Below are 18,513 nucleotides of genomic sequence, written 5' to 3' on the forward strand. Positions count from 1 at the left end.
CGCCTTACTTCAGCGGCACATGTGCGTTGGCAGTAGTTGATACCCTCCCTATAGCTGGGATTGACGTGATACTAGCCAACGACTTGGTGACAGATTGGAGCAACAATCATCCCAAGGTCGCGGACGAGTCTGCCGGAACAGCAAGGTCTGAGGTAATAGCAGGCAGTGGTAATGTCCAGGTACAGACAGACCCGGAATTGAAAGTGTTTAATCCTTCCTCTCACCCGCAGATCGACAGCATTATAGCAAAGTCTCCTGATTCTTCTCCCGACGAAGAACATGCGGTTACTGTGGTAGAAGCGACTGAGCGAGAAGAGAGGCCTCGTGTACGGACACCCACGGATATCCTAGCGTCTGGAGTGAAGGCATCTGAGTATTTGCGGTATGGCAAAGTACCGCGTTCATTGAACCGGCCAGAGATTCCCCAGACGTCGGAGGTATGTGAGGTATGTACGAAAATTCTAGTGCCCTCTTCGGTCCAAACCAGGCTAATGGATATAGCCGGTTATGGACATTACAGGCTCAGGAAGCTTATCCCTCAGTTGGCCCCATGTCTCTTAGCGGTATTTTGTTTTATTCTCGTGTGTGTTCTCAGTAAAGACCAGGGGACGACCCGACAGATGATGGCTCCCATGAACATCGTGAAGAGATCCCAGGGATTAGAGACGTGCACTGTGAGTGTTGCAGTCAAAGAAGGGACCTGGAAGGTGATGGTAGATACAGGAGGTATGAGAAGTAATATTATGAGTGACTGTTTCCGACAGGCTGACACCCCCGCGTGATTGCTGAGCCTAAAATGCAGCGTTATACGGAACGTTGGTCGACCTGACGGTGGCAGAGCGAATGCCATCCTCGATGTACGAGCAGCCCTGTTGGGACTAGGTGTGGGCCTAGTAGAAGAGTATGCTGTGAGTACTGATTTAACTATCGCTATCACTCTGAATTATCAGACCCCTGTATTCCAGGTTCCCGTCTCCCTGAAGGACTACCGGACCGGTACCAGAAATGCCGTCTGTGACCAGCCATCATCAGTGCCACGACACACAGAAGTGTCGAGTCGCCCCAGATCATGTCAATATCAATCCTTACTCGAGGCACGTGAGATTATGCCCCTGCTTGAAATCGCAGTGGAAGTGTGGAAGATTACATCAGGCAGGTCATTGCCTTCTATCTTCAAGTTTCCTTTGTGCCAGTGTTTCTCCTTAGGACAGTTCTGTGGAGAAGACAGCCTCGCCACTCCAGTTTACAGTGTACGTGAGTCCATTTGGAGTTGTATCCCCGTACTAATTTGGTTTGTGTTTTTCTTTATAGAACCCCAAACCAAATTCCTTTTGGTGGGGAGGTGTTACGAACCCGAGTCCAGTGTCCGAGCCCGGAGCAGTGACGACCACGCCATCTGTGGGTCAGCTCCCGAAACCCCCTCCAAATGGACGGCGCCATCTAGTGAGGACGAGATATACTGGCCACAAGGGCTAGTTTCCCGTCCTGATCAGCTCATAACACAGCCGCTGCTGACCTCTGGTGAGGTGGAGCTTAGACAGCAACGCCATCTATGGAGTGGAAAGGTGGGCGTTTGTGTCTAAGCATGTGAGGTGCCCTAAAGTGTCCCTATTACTGATGACGTGTCTGATTACAGAGTCGACCTGGGACTGCTGTAATGGAAGTTGGATGAGTCTACCCAAGGCAGCCGAGTAACCTCCACGTATTTGCCGCTGAAACTGTGAGTCACCCCCCCGGATGAACACTGCTGTGTTAGCCTGCCTGTGAGGTGGCAGATCCAGGGATTGTCGTACCCGGGGCTGACTAGTGGAGAAGACTAACCCCTGGGGTGTTGTGGTGAGGGGAGTGATCTGTGGGATCACACGAGGCTCCTGCCTAGGGCTCGCTACCCTAGTATCGGTCGTGGAGTGGCCTAACCTGCGGAGCTGATTGGAACCTGCCAGCTACAGGCTGGATTTGTGGTCGACGGCCTCCACGACGGTGCCCCCAGTGGAGCTGTGATTTGGCTGGCCTGTGGCCAGGGTAGACTCGAGAGAATCGAAGGATTCTTCGTGAGGCCACAAGAGGACCGAGGGCTAAGCATCGTTGAACACCGTGGAACACTCCGCGTCTTGAGAGGAAGACCACATTGTATATTCTAGTGTTTATACCTCCCCCGTGTGATCATTTATATATCATTTATGGTGACGGTGATAATTATATTATTAAGTTTTTGCCTTTGTCTCCCTTCCCCTTTAATTTACTTGCGTTACGGAGCACACCCCTTGAAAGCCACTACTAGCTTGGGGCCGGATACCCAAACTCTACTAACATCAGAGAAAGAACCCAGTTGCGACCCTAGAGGGCCGTAACATTACCATATTATATTCATGTATTACAATATTATATTCATGTATTACAATATTAAATTAATTCTTAACTTAGCTAATTATTTGTATTCTAATTGATTAATTATTTGAATCTCAATTTGTTTACTCTAGAAATCTTAATTTGATTAATTATCTAATTTCCCACTCTTCTGTTCATTATTTTTACTTTTATATCTGGTAAATTTTATTACTTATATGCAGTATCTGATAAATTTTATTACTTACATATCTGCTGAATAATATTTGCAATCACTTCTCTATTCTTGCATTTTTTCTTTTCAAATACAGTGCATCATCACTCTAACAGACCCCGCTCTAACGAATTCCCGGATGGTCCAAATGAATTGCATTTGGCACTAAATGTTCAGTGGAACATACAAAAATTCATTTGTGTTGTTCCACTGATGGTGGTGACCTAGTCCGGCATGGCAGGGCTGTGAGAGCTGTGTATTGTACACACTCTCCACAGCGTTCACTTCACTATGCATATCACTAGTAGCAGACACCTGTGTTAGGTCTTTTTCCAGATTTGGGTTATAAAAATCATTGGCATGCTCATCTTCAAGCAATATGCCTTCTTAAAAACATGGCCGACTAGGGCTGGGAGCTTGATATGGATGAATACGACATGGTTGCTACCTTGAATATGAGCCTACCCATGACCGTGGGGAATGCTGGAAATTTTTTTCAATCTGACAAACACCTCAGGAATCCATCTTGTACCCAAGTCAACACCGCATTGGACAGGTGTTTGGGAGCCAAAGGCACGTGTGCCACCCATTGTTGCTCACTCAGTACTGCCCCAGCCAGCAGCCCTAGGACATTCTGGGAATTTTTTCCAAGATGGCTGCCTCTCACTGGAGGTCCTAAGAGTCCATTTTGTACTCAACCTACCGCAAGCGCGCTTCGACCGTGTACGAAGAAATAAAAAAATACTTGTGTCAGTTGGCGCAGTAATTGGCGAATGGCATTTGTCGTTTGGCACAGTGCAGTGGTTAAGGTGTTATGCGCACCCCTGATTGAGCAATATTATACGCTAATTGCATTTCAGAGGGTTAATACACTCAACATAACTGGGTAATAACACCATGATTAACCCTTAAACTGCACAACACGTCATATGATGTGTTGAGTAACTTGCTATAAATTGTGCACTTTGCATACCGTACTTTGCATAGACGGACTTTAGCTCCTGGTCCACGGTGTGCAATGCTTCCTCGCTGTCGAGCCGCTGTTGCGTCTCGCAGGACACCAGGTGTACTTGTGTGGAGTGATGGTGACGATTTTATTCCTTTAATTCCTGCCTTTGACAATAAAGAAGTTGGGATTACAGACCTTTTCTCTGATAATGGTGAGGACATGTGTGAAATGGATTACTTTACAGCATTTTATGATGAGCCGCTCATGGAATATATTGTACACCAAATGAACCTTCATGCGACTCATCTCATTGGAATAGAGATAACAGAATATTCCGATTGCAGCGTTAGAAAAACAATACTGTAGGTGAAATGTATGTATTTTTGGCAATATGTATGTTGATGAAACATTGTGTCAAACACGCTATCACAGATTATTGGAGCAAAGACCAGACTATTTCAACACCTTTCTTCGGGAAATATATGTCCCGAGACAGGTTTCAGATACTCCTCAGGTGTATTCATTTTGCAAGTAATGAGGACTGGACAGAGGATGATAGACTTTGGAGAGTCAGGTACTATATGAATGAAGCGATTGGTAAGTTCAGAGATTTCTACATACCAGCACAGAAGCTGGTGATTGACGATTCCCTTGTGCTTTTCAGAGGATGTGTTTCATTCAAGCAGTATATTCCCTCCAAACGCCACAGATTTGGATTGAAATTCTTTGTTTTTTGTGACTGTGAAACAGGATACGTGTTACACACGATTCTGTATTCTGCTAGCGATGTAGACATTCTCGGTAACGACCAACATGGTTTCTCGGGTAGTGTGGTAAAGTCACTGATGACACCATGGATGAACAAGGGCCACATTTTATACACAGATAACTACTGTACAAGTCCCTTGCAAGCTAGGTCCTTGATTTAAAATAGAACTGGATTGTTTGGCACAGTCAAGCCAAGAAGAAGAGAAATGCCAGTGTTTGACAATAATCTTGAAGTTGGTGACTGCCAGCTAAGAAAAAGTGATCAAATACACTCAGTTAGGTAGAAAGACACGAGAGAAGTGAACTTGCTGACAACCGTTCATGATAGTACAATGGTGAACAGTGGCAAGGTGAACCGATAACGCAAAAACCAATAAGCCAGATTGTGTTCTTGACTATAATATCAACATGCATTTGGTTGATAAATCTGACATGATGGTGGGCACTGTCGAGTGAGTGCGGAAAACATTGAAGTGGACGAGAAAAGTGTTTTTCCGACTTGTTGATATAAGCATGCTGAACAGCTATAATATGTATCTGGTGAAAACTGGACATAAACCAAGTTTCCGTTCGTTTGCTTTTACACTTGGACACAGTTATTAGCAATGTTTGGCAAAGATGTTTCTGGCATACAAAGACCCATCATGAACCCAGTGTTGCAGACTCTGCTACACCCAGGAACGCTCACATGGAGGTCATTCAAGCACACAGACTAAAACATTTGCCACCAGCTGGAAAGCATGCAATAGGCCAACGTGATTGCTTAGTTTGTAGAACAAAAAAAAAGAGATCAGAAACGTAAACTTATGCAAACATGGATGTGAAGCGTGTGCAGTCCCATTGTGTGCTGTCAAATGCTTCAATGACTACCACTCTCTCTCCAAGAATTCTAAATGTGCAATAATAGTGCAAAAACCTGTAAATAGTGCGTGCATGTGTGTAAATATAATAATGAACAATTGTGAATACTTATTATATTGGCATAATGGGAAAATATTTTTGTGCGCATGTGTATACTCAATGTATGCAACATTTATTACCACTGAACATGAAGCAATATTATATGCAACACAATTAGTGAATAATATTTGTGATAAAATACGCCTAGACACTGTCAATAATGCAGCAAAAATAAATTTATGGCAATTCTGACTGCTTGAGGACTGCGCACAATGCCTCTGGGACGCACCTTGCATGAGCAAGTATGCAGGGTGTGACGTCATCGCTCATATTGTCGGCTCATTTATGTCATTTGTAAGTAGGATTAATTTTTTTCTCTCTCTCGTGGTCAGGAACACAAATTAACAGGTTAGGAAGAATTTTTTTTTTTCTTTTTTGTTACACGCCTGTGGGCGACAAGGGACAAATAGCCCTTAGCAACAAACGGGTTAATACACTCAACATCACTGGGTCATGCCAATATGATTAATACACTCACCATAACTGGGTAATGACAATATGATTAATACACTCACCATCACTGGGTAATGACTATAATTAATACACTCGCCATCACTGGTAAATGACAACACCAACATTAATACACTAGTTAATGAAAATATCTTGATTAATACACTCACAGTCACTGGTTATTGACATCAACATGATAAACACACACACTGGTAGTACAGTAAGAATAAAATTGTCCTTACCATCATTAATGGGCAAAAGTTGTGTTTGCTATCGTCCTGGGTAGCCGAGCAGAGACTGGAAGCAGTATTACCTATTAAGGCAAAATAAAACAAATTTAAGGTTTCTATGCCTAAATTTTTCCCACCAAAACATAGTACATGTTTAGAAAAATTAAATATTTTTTTTTAGGTATTATGCTTTGAGCAAAAGTAAGGAGGGTGGGCAGGAGTAAAGAGGGTGGGCAGGAGTAAGGAGGGTGGGCTGGAATAAGGAGGGTGGGCTGGAATAAGGAGGGTGGGCTGGAATAAGGAGGGTGGGCTGGAATTGGGAAGGGGGTATGGGTAGGTTCATGACTGCCTCCCCTCCCTCCCTCTCTAACAGCCTACGTAATACAAACCATGTGCATTGATCAATAAGCTGTTACAGCCTGGGCTGTAAAAGCTGGGGCTGGGCAAAAAACCAGTGTTGAATGTAGTGAAGCGCCCGTTTCTGGGTGAGACCCGGAGGCTGCCCGGAGCTTTACCGGCTGATATGCTAATGTCAGACTTTGGCATCAGTCATGTGTATGAAGTTCTAGGGCCTACCGGGGACCACGGCCAGAACCTGGCCCCCTCAGAGAGGCAAGGGGAGCAATGGCCTATAGAAACCCCCGTGTGGTAGGAAGCATTCTATGTCTGCCATCAACCGGGTCAAGCATCCAGAAAGGTAAGCATTCCAAAACAAACCCCTATTCTGGTGAAAATTGCTACCTAAAGCCGAACTAGTGGATAGAACTCTTCAACAGAAAACAAGGTAACTAGTATGACGTCATACGTCACCGCGCCGCTGTCTGCGCAGCTCCCCCCTCCCCAGGAGTGGGAAGGGGGAGCCCCAGACCTCCCACGCCGGCTATAAACCCATCAGTTTTGAGGCTGGATGTCAAAACACGCGAAAAATCGCCGACCGGAGGGAGGGAGGGTTGCCGGGGAGCCTCTGGGTCTCACCCAGAAAATGGCGTTTCACTACATTCAACGCTGGTTTTCTGGGGGGAGCCCCGTCGGCTCCCCGGAGCTAACTACCCACAGAGGAAGGTCAAAGGGACAGAATCGGGAGGCGGACACCACGCACCCCCCACGGAAGCGAGACAACCGGCAGCAAACGCCAACCCAAGTCACCACAGCCCCGAAAAGTCCCATGAGCAATGAGCAGCAAGGCCCCCGCACGAACACCAAAAATCCATGCCCGAAAGACCGCAAGGCCACGTCGCCCAGACGGCAGCGAGAGCAGCGAAGCCACGAACGCCACAGGCATGAGGGAAGAACACAGGCAGCTTAGCCGCAAGAACACGGCTGACCACCCGGGACACCATCATCCACGAACCGGGAAGAACAGAACCGGATCAAAGCAAAACACGCTCTGGACCCAAACGCTGTGGCACGCAAACAACAGCGGAGGGCCGCCACTGAACACCAAACACGACACACCCCCGGCCCAACCAACGAAGCACCAACAAACCCTTGACCCCTCCAGAACGCAGCAGCCCCAACCCGCGCCAGAAAAGATGGAGACTGCTGCCACCGAACAACCAAAACGCTAAAACCAAAGGAGCAAGAAAACTCAGCGACTCGACCCCCAGAGGCAAAGGCCAAAAGGAAAGCGCCGACGAAAAAACACACCGGAACCGAAGGGGCACTACCAACCGAGGAGAAGACAGAGCACGCTGACCAGAGACCAGGATGGTGCAAGCAGCGCACGAACAGGCTGGAGGTGAAACGACGCACCAGACAGCTTACTAACGGTGCGAAGCAACACCAAGACCGAAAGCAAGCTGAAGCGGCTCTGCCAGCGCTGCACGAAAAGAGGCGACAGTATGTGGCAAGACGACGGCCCCCAACCCCCACCAGAAAACCAAGCCGAGAGTAAACCAAGCTAACAAGAGTAATCACCTAAGAAGGGACAGGAAAAGGAACGACCGCCAAAATACCACATACAGCCGCCAAGAGAAGCACGCAGGTGGGACACCTACCACGAAGCCACCCGACCACCAACCGGAGGCGCGACCGCGAGGCAGAACATAAGCAACCCCGATAAGGCCCCTCCGAGCCCAGGAAAAGGTGGAGCCGAGGGAAGATCTCGGGCGCGACCACAGAAACCCAGGTGGCACAAGGAGATGGAACGTCTGCCGAACAGAAAAACTCCCCAAAGCATGCAAGCCCGCCAGGAGTTCAGAAACGACGGGTCCGACGCGAGACATCGCAAGACCCCCCCCCCCCCCCCAAAAAAAAAAAAACGGCAGGGCAAGCTAGGAAACCAAAGAAGGCGGAAGGGTCGCCGCCAGAACAGTACCCGAACCAAGGGGTATGAACAACTGCAATAGACTGAGACAAAGAAGCACATCAAAGGACACAGGCTGAAAAACGCCCAAGAACACACGCAGAACACCCATGCTGCAGAGGAGGCAGGAAGAAAGAGCAGAAGCACAAAAACCCCAGGAAAACAACCAGGGGTGGACAATCAGGCAGGGACAAAAACCCCACGCAATCCCCAGGCACAAAACAGCAGCAAAGTGCCACACCACAACCGGACACAGGAACAAGGACACGCCACTGTGAAACACGGTACCAATGCACACGTGCAGCAGCAGCAACAGGCACCACTGCAACATGTAAATAGCAACTCCCTTCTGCAAAGGCAGAGAACGGAGCAGGCAGACGCCAGACAGGGCCAACGGAGACACGACAAAACCCTGCAGGCCCAGAAACCTGCACCAGGCGACCGACGGCGGAGAAACCCCGCTCGATACCTGCTGAATGAGGTACTGGGAGCTCTTTTACACCTCAAGCCCGGCCCAAGGCCAGGCTAGACCGGCCAGAGGGTGGCCCACCAGGCAGCTGCTAGGAGCAGTCCGCCGGCCCACATACCCCCACAACCAGGATGGGCCGGAACTGCTATACGAAAACAGGCTAGTGTGCCCTGGAAGTCCACGGACGAACCAGCAAGAAGGCTTATGCTCGCAAGTAGGTCGTGTAACAAGTACAGACCTCTGATAGTAATACAGTGTTCCCCAAATGTGCCAATAGCACCACTGCACTCCACTAGTACTATCCCGCAAGTTCTACCAGATAGGCGGGACCCAAGAGCCAGAGCTCAAACCCTGCAAGAACAGCCAGGAGCCTTACCAGGTGAGTACAGAACCAACCCTACAACCCCCACACCTCACAACATTAAAAAAGGTGGGTCCCCTGAATGACTCCAGCATGGGTTGGACATGCACATGAAGGGGACAGGAAGGGTTGAAAAAGGGACAGTCACAGGTGTGCGAACAGTCTCAGTCGTACAAAAATATACCTAAATAAAGACAGGTATATAAACAACTCCGCATCCAGCGCCCGGCCAAAAGACGCCAGACCGCAGAAACTCACCTGGCGAACGGTGGCACGAACTTGACATGACTCAACCGTGCCCAGAAGAACCTGGGAGCACTGCCAGGTGAAGATGCGAAAGCCAGACCCTGCCGGACCCGCAGGAGAGCAGGGAGAGGCGAAGGAGGCGGCCCACACCCATGACACAGAGAAAACCGCAGTGTCTTCCCCACAACAAGGAACCAACACACCCCCGGAGCGAAGGGGCACATACCGCAGCAAGGGAGAAGAACGAGAGGCGAAGTATCGTAGCAAAAAGGGCGCAAAACACCAGCACTGAAACACCGCCCAGACCAAAACAAACTCCACAGTGCATGCGCATGACACGCTGGCCGAACCGCACAGCCCTCTCTGCGGGCAGGCGCCAACCAGGACTACTGCACTAGAAAAGTAGCCAAAAAAGGAAGCAGGAACAATAAAACCGGCCAAAGAAGCAAAGAGCCCAAAAAGGAACCCAACCAGGCGACAAGTAGCTCAACAGGGCGACAAGTAGCCCAATAGGGCAACAAGTAGCCCAACAGAGCGACAAGTAGCCCAACAGAGCGACAAGTAGCCCAACAGAGTGACAAGTAGCCCAACAGAGCGACAAGTAGCCCAACAGAGCGACAAAAAGCCCAACAGAGCGAGAAGTAGCCCAACAGGGCTACAAGTATCCCAACCGGCTCACAAGTAGCCCAACCGGGCCACAAATAGCCCAAAACGGCGACAAGGACGAGGAGCCGACAGACGTTCCAATAATGCGGGAAGTAGCGAAAAACCTTCCCTAACCCTCGAGAACACAGAAGCCAACACTAGTCCCGAAGGCACACAAAGGCGCAGACGCATCCGAGATCAGAAGTCACGCAGAACCCCATCAAACGAGGAAACATGACGAAAACACCGTCCCAAAAAAGGGTGGGAGGAAACATCCACCCACAGGACGGAACCAACCGACTCAAAGGCCAAGGAACCGAGCCCGGGGAGGGGCCGACGCCCAACAGCACGTACGGCGAGTGGGGAGGAAAGACCCCACTCCGCGTAACCACAAGCCCCGCCTAGAGGGGGATAAAAAAAAACCACGGGGTCAAACGGGCCCAAGGCCCCCCAAGTCAGCCCCTTCCCAGCCCCGGGAACCCACACGACAGGCCCCGGGGCCGAGCCGTTCCCCCAAAGCCCCGGCCGTACCAGAAAACCGGGGCAGCCGTGAAAACACTAAGGAAGGGAGCCAACTGGCAGACTCATACAACACGGTTGGAGGAACAGGCTCAAATGCCCCCGTCACTACCCCGGAAGGGGAATTCCCCGAGACTGCCCGAGTCTCAACACAATCCACGAGACCACGAGACCGTTGCCACCACCAAGGCTCAAGTGCAACGCCCCTGCTGCCCGTACCAGCTTTGTCAGCACAACTGGGTAACCGAGCTACAACGAGCAACCAAACTCGCAGGACTCCGGGTCGAAGGTGTCACTGACCCCACAGGCAGCAGACGGAGGCAAAACAGAGAGTCACCCAGAGACAAAGGGTGAGAGCAACCCTCAAACTCGCAGGAAGCGAGGGGGTTGCTCTCCCGCACGCGCACGGACCCGCACGCCCCCAGGGGTTTCCCAGGGTCGCGACCGTTTACTATAAGAGGACTCGCGCTCAGGTAATCCCAGGCAGGGTACTGCTAACCGGCACCCAAAGCTACCAAACAACTTTCTAAGAGCTGAACCCCCGGGACGTGCAAACTCACGGAGACCTAGCAGGGGCTACCACCAGGAAATACTCAGAACACAAGGGACACAAGGGGCAAGAACGAAGGCAGACCCCCACCAGGTAGATAAACAAAAAGAAAAAGAAAACCCCGCAAGAGGACAGCGTACCCAAGCGGAACAGAGCCGGCCGCTATGATTGGTAAAGACAAGCTGCACAGTACCCTGCGCCCCACCAGTGCAAAAACTGCCCCTTACTCTAAGGCGAACAAGGGAGACAGAACACCCGAACACACAAAGAGCGGCCGAAAACCAAGCAGTAAACGGCCAAGCAGGGGCAGGACCCAAGGAACTTGTGGAAGGCGGCCCCAAGCCCCAAAGGCAGTACTTACAGGGCACCTAGGGAAGGGAACCCTAGGCGCATGCAGCCGGAGTACTGGAGAATCACTCCCTCCTCCGGCTCATGCACCACCTAGAAAACAGACACCACACTCTAGGTACAGTGCTGAAACAACCACTGGAGCCGGAGCACATAACCGGTGCCTATAGCATCAGCCGAAGAACTGATGGGTGGATAGCCGGCGTGGGAGGTCTGGGGCTCCCCCTTCCCCCTCCCGGGGAGGGGGGAGCTGCGCAGACAGCGGCGCGGTGACGTATGACATCGTACTAGTTTCCTGGTTTTCTGTTGAAGAGTTCTATCCTCTAGTTCGGCTTTAGGTAGCAATTTTCACCAGAATAGGGGTTTGTTTTGGAATGCTTACCTTTCTGGATGCTTGACCCGGTCGATTGCAGACATAGAATGCTTCCTACCACACGGGGGTTTCTATAGGCCATTGCTCCCCTTGCCTCTCTGAGGGGGCCAGGTTCTGGCCGTGGTCCCCGGTAGGCCCTAGAACTCCATACACATGACTGATGCCAAAGTCTGACATTAGCATATCAGCCGGTAAAGCTCTGGGGAGCCGACGGGGCTCCCCCCAGAAAATATTCGAATTATGTGAAAATTAATATTAAATGTTAAACAAATCTCCAACTTATTGGCTTAAGCATCATGAAAGTTTCATTCCAATATTTTCAGAAATGTATTTTAGAAAAAATTTTTTTAAGGAGAACAGCTCCTATTAACTGGAACTGAGGGATAATGCAGTAATAAAGAGACGCAAACACTTGTCCAATGTACAAAAAAGAAGAACAGTAGCAAGAAGTGCCCACAAAGTAGATATGCAGCTGGTGTCTGTATAGCATTGCTGAGTAATACATAATAATACCAATAATAATGAGTATGTTATCATGCTCTATTTTGTTATATATAAAAATGCATTGCCTAATGTTAATATCTGTTACTTTCACCAATGTCTTTTTTTTTTGTCTCGTTTGTTTATTATCTCCTTTTGTTGTAACCTCTACATCCTGGAGAGTACATACCCATCCCCTAACTATGTCAAGATAGAATGAAATTGATCACCAGATAAATCAGTCATAACTGGCAGAACTTGGGACTTTGATTTTTTTTTTACCGAGTTTTTCACAGATTTCAAATTCTATTTTCTTTGTCTCTTTAGGCAGTTTTGATGATTAGGGACCAGATTAGGGCTTTATCACTTTTACAAAGCATATATTTTTATCCCTTAAATCATTATAATTTTCCCTATATTTAGTTTTTTGGGGGGTTATTTTTTCTTGACATCATTCCAACACATATTGACCTACAACTTTCACATATTCGAGTACGAATGCCAAACAACGTTTATTAAAACATATAAGTAAATTAATGAATTACAGTAGAACTACCTTATTCATTGTCGATAACTTCAACTTCAATTACAAGTATCTTCAAGTATCTTCAAAACTTCAAGTATCTCTAAAATTTTGAGTCAGCTTCATAAAATTCAGTTTCTAACAGATTTTTACCATTTTTACAAATAATGTTCACTGCTGTGTGTTCTACAATCCTATTAGAATGGATTTTTCACAAACTCTAAACATTTGTAGTTATCAATTTCTTTTTTTTTGTAAATTTGGCGCATAATTCAAATGCCACATTGACGATTTTTTTACAGTAAACTAAACTGAAAACATATATTCTAAATCTATGAAAATGAAGATCATTTACTATTCTGAGAGCATAATAACACCAAATGAACAATTGGTGATAGTTTATACTTTTGCAGCTGATTTTAAAATCTGAAGTTTTCAATATTCAATTTTATAATTATTTTTTATTTTCTTATTTTTCAAGTTACGTTTATGATCATTTAGACAAAGTTGCAGGATTTGCTAGTATGCACAAAAAATTGGAAAACATTAGAGCAAATTTGAGAAACTGAACTTTGCCATCAGATCCTGTCGTATATGTATGCCATGCACAGCTTAAGGGTTAATACAGAACTGTACTGTATAAAACAAGGTTTATGTATGAAGGTTTAAAACAAAAGAGAAAACATTTGTCAATTGATCAGAAAGTTGATTTGATAGAGAAAGCAGAGCAAGGATACTGTCACTCGACTCGCCCAAGAATTCGACGTCGGTAAAGCTACAGTTTGTGATATAAAAAACCAGAAGGATAATATTAAGAAATTCTTTGCTCAAACTCATGCAATAGGCAACAGGAAAACATTGAAGCCTGCTAAGTATACGGATTTGAACTCGTCCGTATTTAAATGGCTTACACAGCATTGTTTACACAGCAAAGAATTGCTGTTTCAGTTGATTCTATTAGAAATGCAGCTGAAAGACTTGCTGTAAAGTTAAACATAGACAATTTCAAGGCTAGCACTGAATGGGCATGTCGATTTAAAGAGTTAGGGCATCATTAACAAGAAAATTTGTGGCGAGGCCTTAGGTGCAGATGTTGGAAGCGCTAGTGCATATAAGCTTAAACTTTCTCACCACATGATATCTAATAATTTAAACTGGTTTTAAGTGTACAATGCAGATGAAACAGGCTTTAACTGGAAATGCCTTCAAAAAAACACTTTGGCCTTCAGGCTTGAGAAGAGTATCCCTGGTTGCAAGGTAAAGAAGGAAAGAATTTCAGCATTATTGTGCTGTAACGCAGATGGCAGTCACCGAACAAAGTACAGTACGAATTGGGAAATGTGCCAACCCGAGAGCATTGAAAATCTGCATGAACAGATTACCTGTCATCTACTACAACACAAAAAATGCCTGGTTCACACAGATTATTTTTGAGGATTGGTTCCAGAATCACTTTTGTAAAAAAAAATAAAAAAAGCAGCAGATCAATATGTGTAGAATTCATCCTGCTGAGGTAAAGGCAATGTTGTTGACTGATAATGCCCCAGCTCACCCCATTGCTAAATTAACATCGCCTGATGGCAAAATAACATGTATGGCTTTACCACCAAACACTACATCTGTAATACAGCCCATGGATTAGGGGGGTTATCTATGCTCTGAAAAGGCTTTATAAAAGAGTTATGAATTCAGACATTATGGAGGTTCTGCTCTGTGAGGAAGATGAGATGCACTGGGCAACGCAAGCTGACTGACCAGGAGCGCTCCATCGCCTAGTGCCCATAATTTTCTCAACTTCCCAGCTCCATCACGGCTAAAGTATGTCACATACAATATTTTTTGTTTAGTTTCCCATGATCAGAGACTGTATTTTAACAATATTATAAGTGAAAAAATTTTTTGCCAAGAATTTATTTTATGCATACAGGAGGGGGAAGGGGGTGCCACATTTGGAGCCCAAGCAGCACAGTGGCTAATAAGGATACAAAGGCTAGTGAACACTAGAAAACTTCAAGAAATATTCAATTAAAGACACAATTTACAACTCGGCCAAAGAATGGAGAGAGTTGAAGGTCACCACATTACAGAATGCATGGAATAAAATTCTGAGTCCGGTACCTGGTTAGAATGAAGACGAAGATGACTATGATTTTGAGAGCTTTGATAATGCGATTTTTCAGACATTCAGAGATGAAGGTGAGGAAGATTTGCAACTTTCTGATGTGTATGAGTGGTTAGATAATGATGCTGATGATCCAGGTTATGGTGAATTAACTGATGATGAGATTATCCAGTGTGTTACTGGTAATAATGATGAGGATGTGGAAGAGGAAGATGATAGTATGTTACCTATTCTATATGCTGCATCATTGCAAAAGGTTAATGATCTGCTTGATTTGGTTGTTGTAACTGATAATGAAGAGCTGACAGATTATTACCTGCACCTAAAGGACATGAAAGATATTATAACAAAGAAACAAACTAAGATTCAAAAGTTTTTGGTACGGTTTCACAGTAGGCCTACAGGACCAGCACCCAGCACTAGCAAGGACTCACCTTCCGAGGATGTCCAGGCAACTGGACCAGCACCCAGCACTAGCAAGGACTCACCTTCCAAGGATGCCCAGGCAACTGGACCAGCACCCAGCACTAGCAAGGACTCACCTTCCGAGGATGCCCAGGCAACTGGACCAGCACCCAGCACTAGCAAGGACTCACCTTCCGAGGATGCTCAGGCAACTGGACCAGCACCCAGCACTAGCAAGGACTCACCTTCCAAGGATGCCCAGGCAACTGGACCAGCACCCAGCACTAGCCATAACTTACCTGGGAGTACCAATTGAGCTGTACAGCACAGTTCTAATGACATTAAATATACAAAGTGTAGTTTATATGATATAAGTGTACTGCAGTAGTGTGATTCTAGTGGTCTGTACTTCATGTACAGACTGTAGAGTATAATGTACATTTGTTAGAAAAGTTACTGTTCTTTAAACAATTTATATTCATATGTGTGGCACTCTCAGGATATTAAGGCTAACAAAGTTTGCACTACAAAACTCAACTGGTAGAGTAAGTACAGTACTGTAACGTGCAATATCAATTTATTTCATTGCAATACAAATTCTTTATTATTTAAATTTTTCATAAGGCAAATGTGGACTGGCATATTCATTAATGTGATTGTATTTTTTTTTGGGGGGGGGGAGGGAGTTGCTGGGGCCGAACGGATGGAATGAATTCCACACTGGAATGAATCGGCTATGCTTCATATAGTTCATTCAAGCGAGTACACACATTTAATTTCTACATTTACTATCTACATTTAATGTCATTTAATTTCATGCATTTCTTTGATAAAGTGTTTACTCGTGTCCTTTATGATCTTGGTTATTTGAAACTGTTGGCCAAATTAAACTTAAATTATAGTATGTTACTCTATGTTCTGATATGTTCAAAGAAAATGTTATGAGGAATAGTTCACTTGCTTTTCTAAATTACACCTTGTATTTCCATTCTATAATTAATGTAAATAAACTACTGTACTGTTGCTAGAACTACTGACTCCATAATGTAATAGTCTATGCTTGTCATCCTTAAGTATCACCTTCTTTGTATTCATTTTTTATTTTCCTTGAACATTCTCATTTTGTTAGCTTACTTCTCTAACAGTATTAAGTGTTTTATCCCGTCACAACTTTAATTAAAAAATTTCTATATTATTATTAATTTTACCCAAAACGCTTTGCGTAATAGTGGCTTCATTAGTATGTGTAACTTCTGTCCCTTCAATTGAACAATATTCTTATTCAGATTCAGATTCAGATGTTTATTCAGGTAAGGTATATACATACAAGTGATGTTACATTAATGGATTGATATATAGATAGAGCTAGTACATACAATGCCTAAAGCCACTATTACGCAATGCGTTTCGGGCAAGAAAAAACATTAATATCTAGAACTTAATACTAATTGAGCATAAAGAATAAAAGATGTTGAGAACAAATACAAATAAAGATAAAAAAAAAGGGGGAACATGACTGAAAAAGCAGCACAAATACAATAGGTTGACAAACAGTGTTGATTAAAAAAAAGAAAAAAAAAGAAAATAACAGACATGGGTTGACAATAGAGGAGTGAGGTAGATTACAGGGAATTTATTAGGTAGTGTTTAGTTTTTATCTTAAACTGGTTGAGAGAGGTACAGTCTTTAACATGGTTGGGAAGGTCATTCCACATTCTGGGCCCCTTGATTTGCAGAGCATTTCTAGTTTGATTAAGACGTACTCTAGGAATATCAAAACTGTATTTATTTCTGGTGTGGTGCTCATGGGTTCTGTTACAACCTTCTATGAAGCTTTTAAGATCAGGATTGGCATTATAGTTTAGCGTTTTATATATGTATAATACACATGAGAGAATGTGCAGTGACTTAATATCTAACATATTAAGAGATTTGAGTAGGGGTACCGAGTGATGTCTGGGGCCAGAGTTGGATATTGTTCTAATAGCGGCTTTGTGTTGGGTAATTAGAGGACGTAAGTGATTTTGGGTAGTAGAACCCCAAGCACAAATACCATAGTTGAGATAAGGATAGATAAGGGAGTAATAGAGAGTCACCAGAGCAGGGCGTGGTACATAATATCTGATCTTAGAAAGAATGCCCACAGTTTTTGAAACTTTTTTTGATATATTTAGAATGTGTCCCTGGAAATTCAGCTTGTGGTCAATGAGAATGCCAAGGAATTTGCCATCTAATTTGTTACAAATTTGGGTATTGTTTATTTTGAGATTTATAAGACTAGAGGATTTATTGCCAAACAGAATATAGAAGGTTTTGTCAATGTTAAGGGTGAGTTTGTTGGCAGTTAGCCAAAGATGGACTTTGTTCTTTGTACACACAATCTTTTGAATAAATAATATTATTATTAATATTATTATTATTATTTACACAGAAAATCACACTAAAGTGATATACAGTACGTAAATGAGAAAATTCCCTCGGGCTGTGAGATGATGCAAACCTGCAATGTTTGCATCACCTCACAGCCTCAGTGGATTGTTCATTGATGTATATCACAGTGTGATTTTCTGTGTATCTGAAGTTGAGCATACAATGTTGAACTACAGTACTTTATCCTTCACCTGAGTGCTTGGGGGTCTTACATAAAACTTGGACTGGCTTCAGGACTGTGATATCAGGATATCACAGACTTGAGGTTATCTTGAGATGATTTCGGGGCTTTTTTTAGTGTCCCCGCGGCCAGGTCCTCGACCAGGCCTCCACCCCCAGGAAGCAGCCCGTGACAGCTGACTAACACCCAGGTACCAATTTTTACTGCTAGGTAACAGGGGCGTAGGGTGAAAGAAACTGCCCATTGTTTCTCGCCGGCGCCTGGGATCGATCCCAGGACCACAGGATCACAAGTCCAGCGTGCTGTCCGCTTGGCCGTTCCTGTGATATCAGTAGAAATCCAATTGTAAGAAAGTCAGTGGTGGTACAGTAGTAGAGTATGCAGCTGGCAATACCTTGGTCATGGGTTTGCAACACTACACAGCCCCAGTGAAATTTCTTATTATTATTATAAAAGTTATCATTATTTGATAGGCCAATGTCCACACCCCAACAATGCCAGGCATATAATTTACCCCAACAATTCCACTGGCCAACGTCCACACCTCCAACAATTCCATAGTCCTATTTCCATACCCCAACATTTTTGTTGAAGAAAAAAAAACATGCTGTTTGTTGACCAACTTGTATATTGGCTATT

Source organism: Procambarus clarkii, chromosome 35, assembly GCF_040958095.1.
Source record: "Procambarus clarkii isolate CNS0578487 chromosome 35, FALCON_Pclarkii_2.0, whole genome shotgun sequence".
Lineage (NCBI taxonomy): Eukaryota > Metazoa > Arthropoda > Malacostraca > Decapoda > Cambaridae > Procambarus > Procambarus clarkii.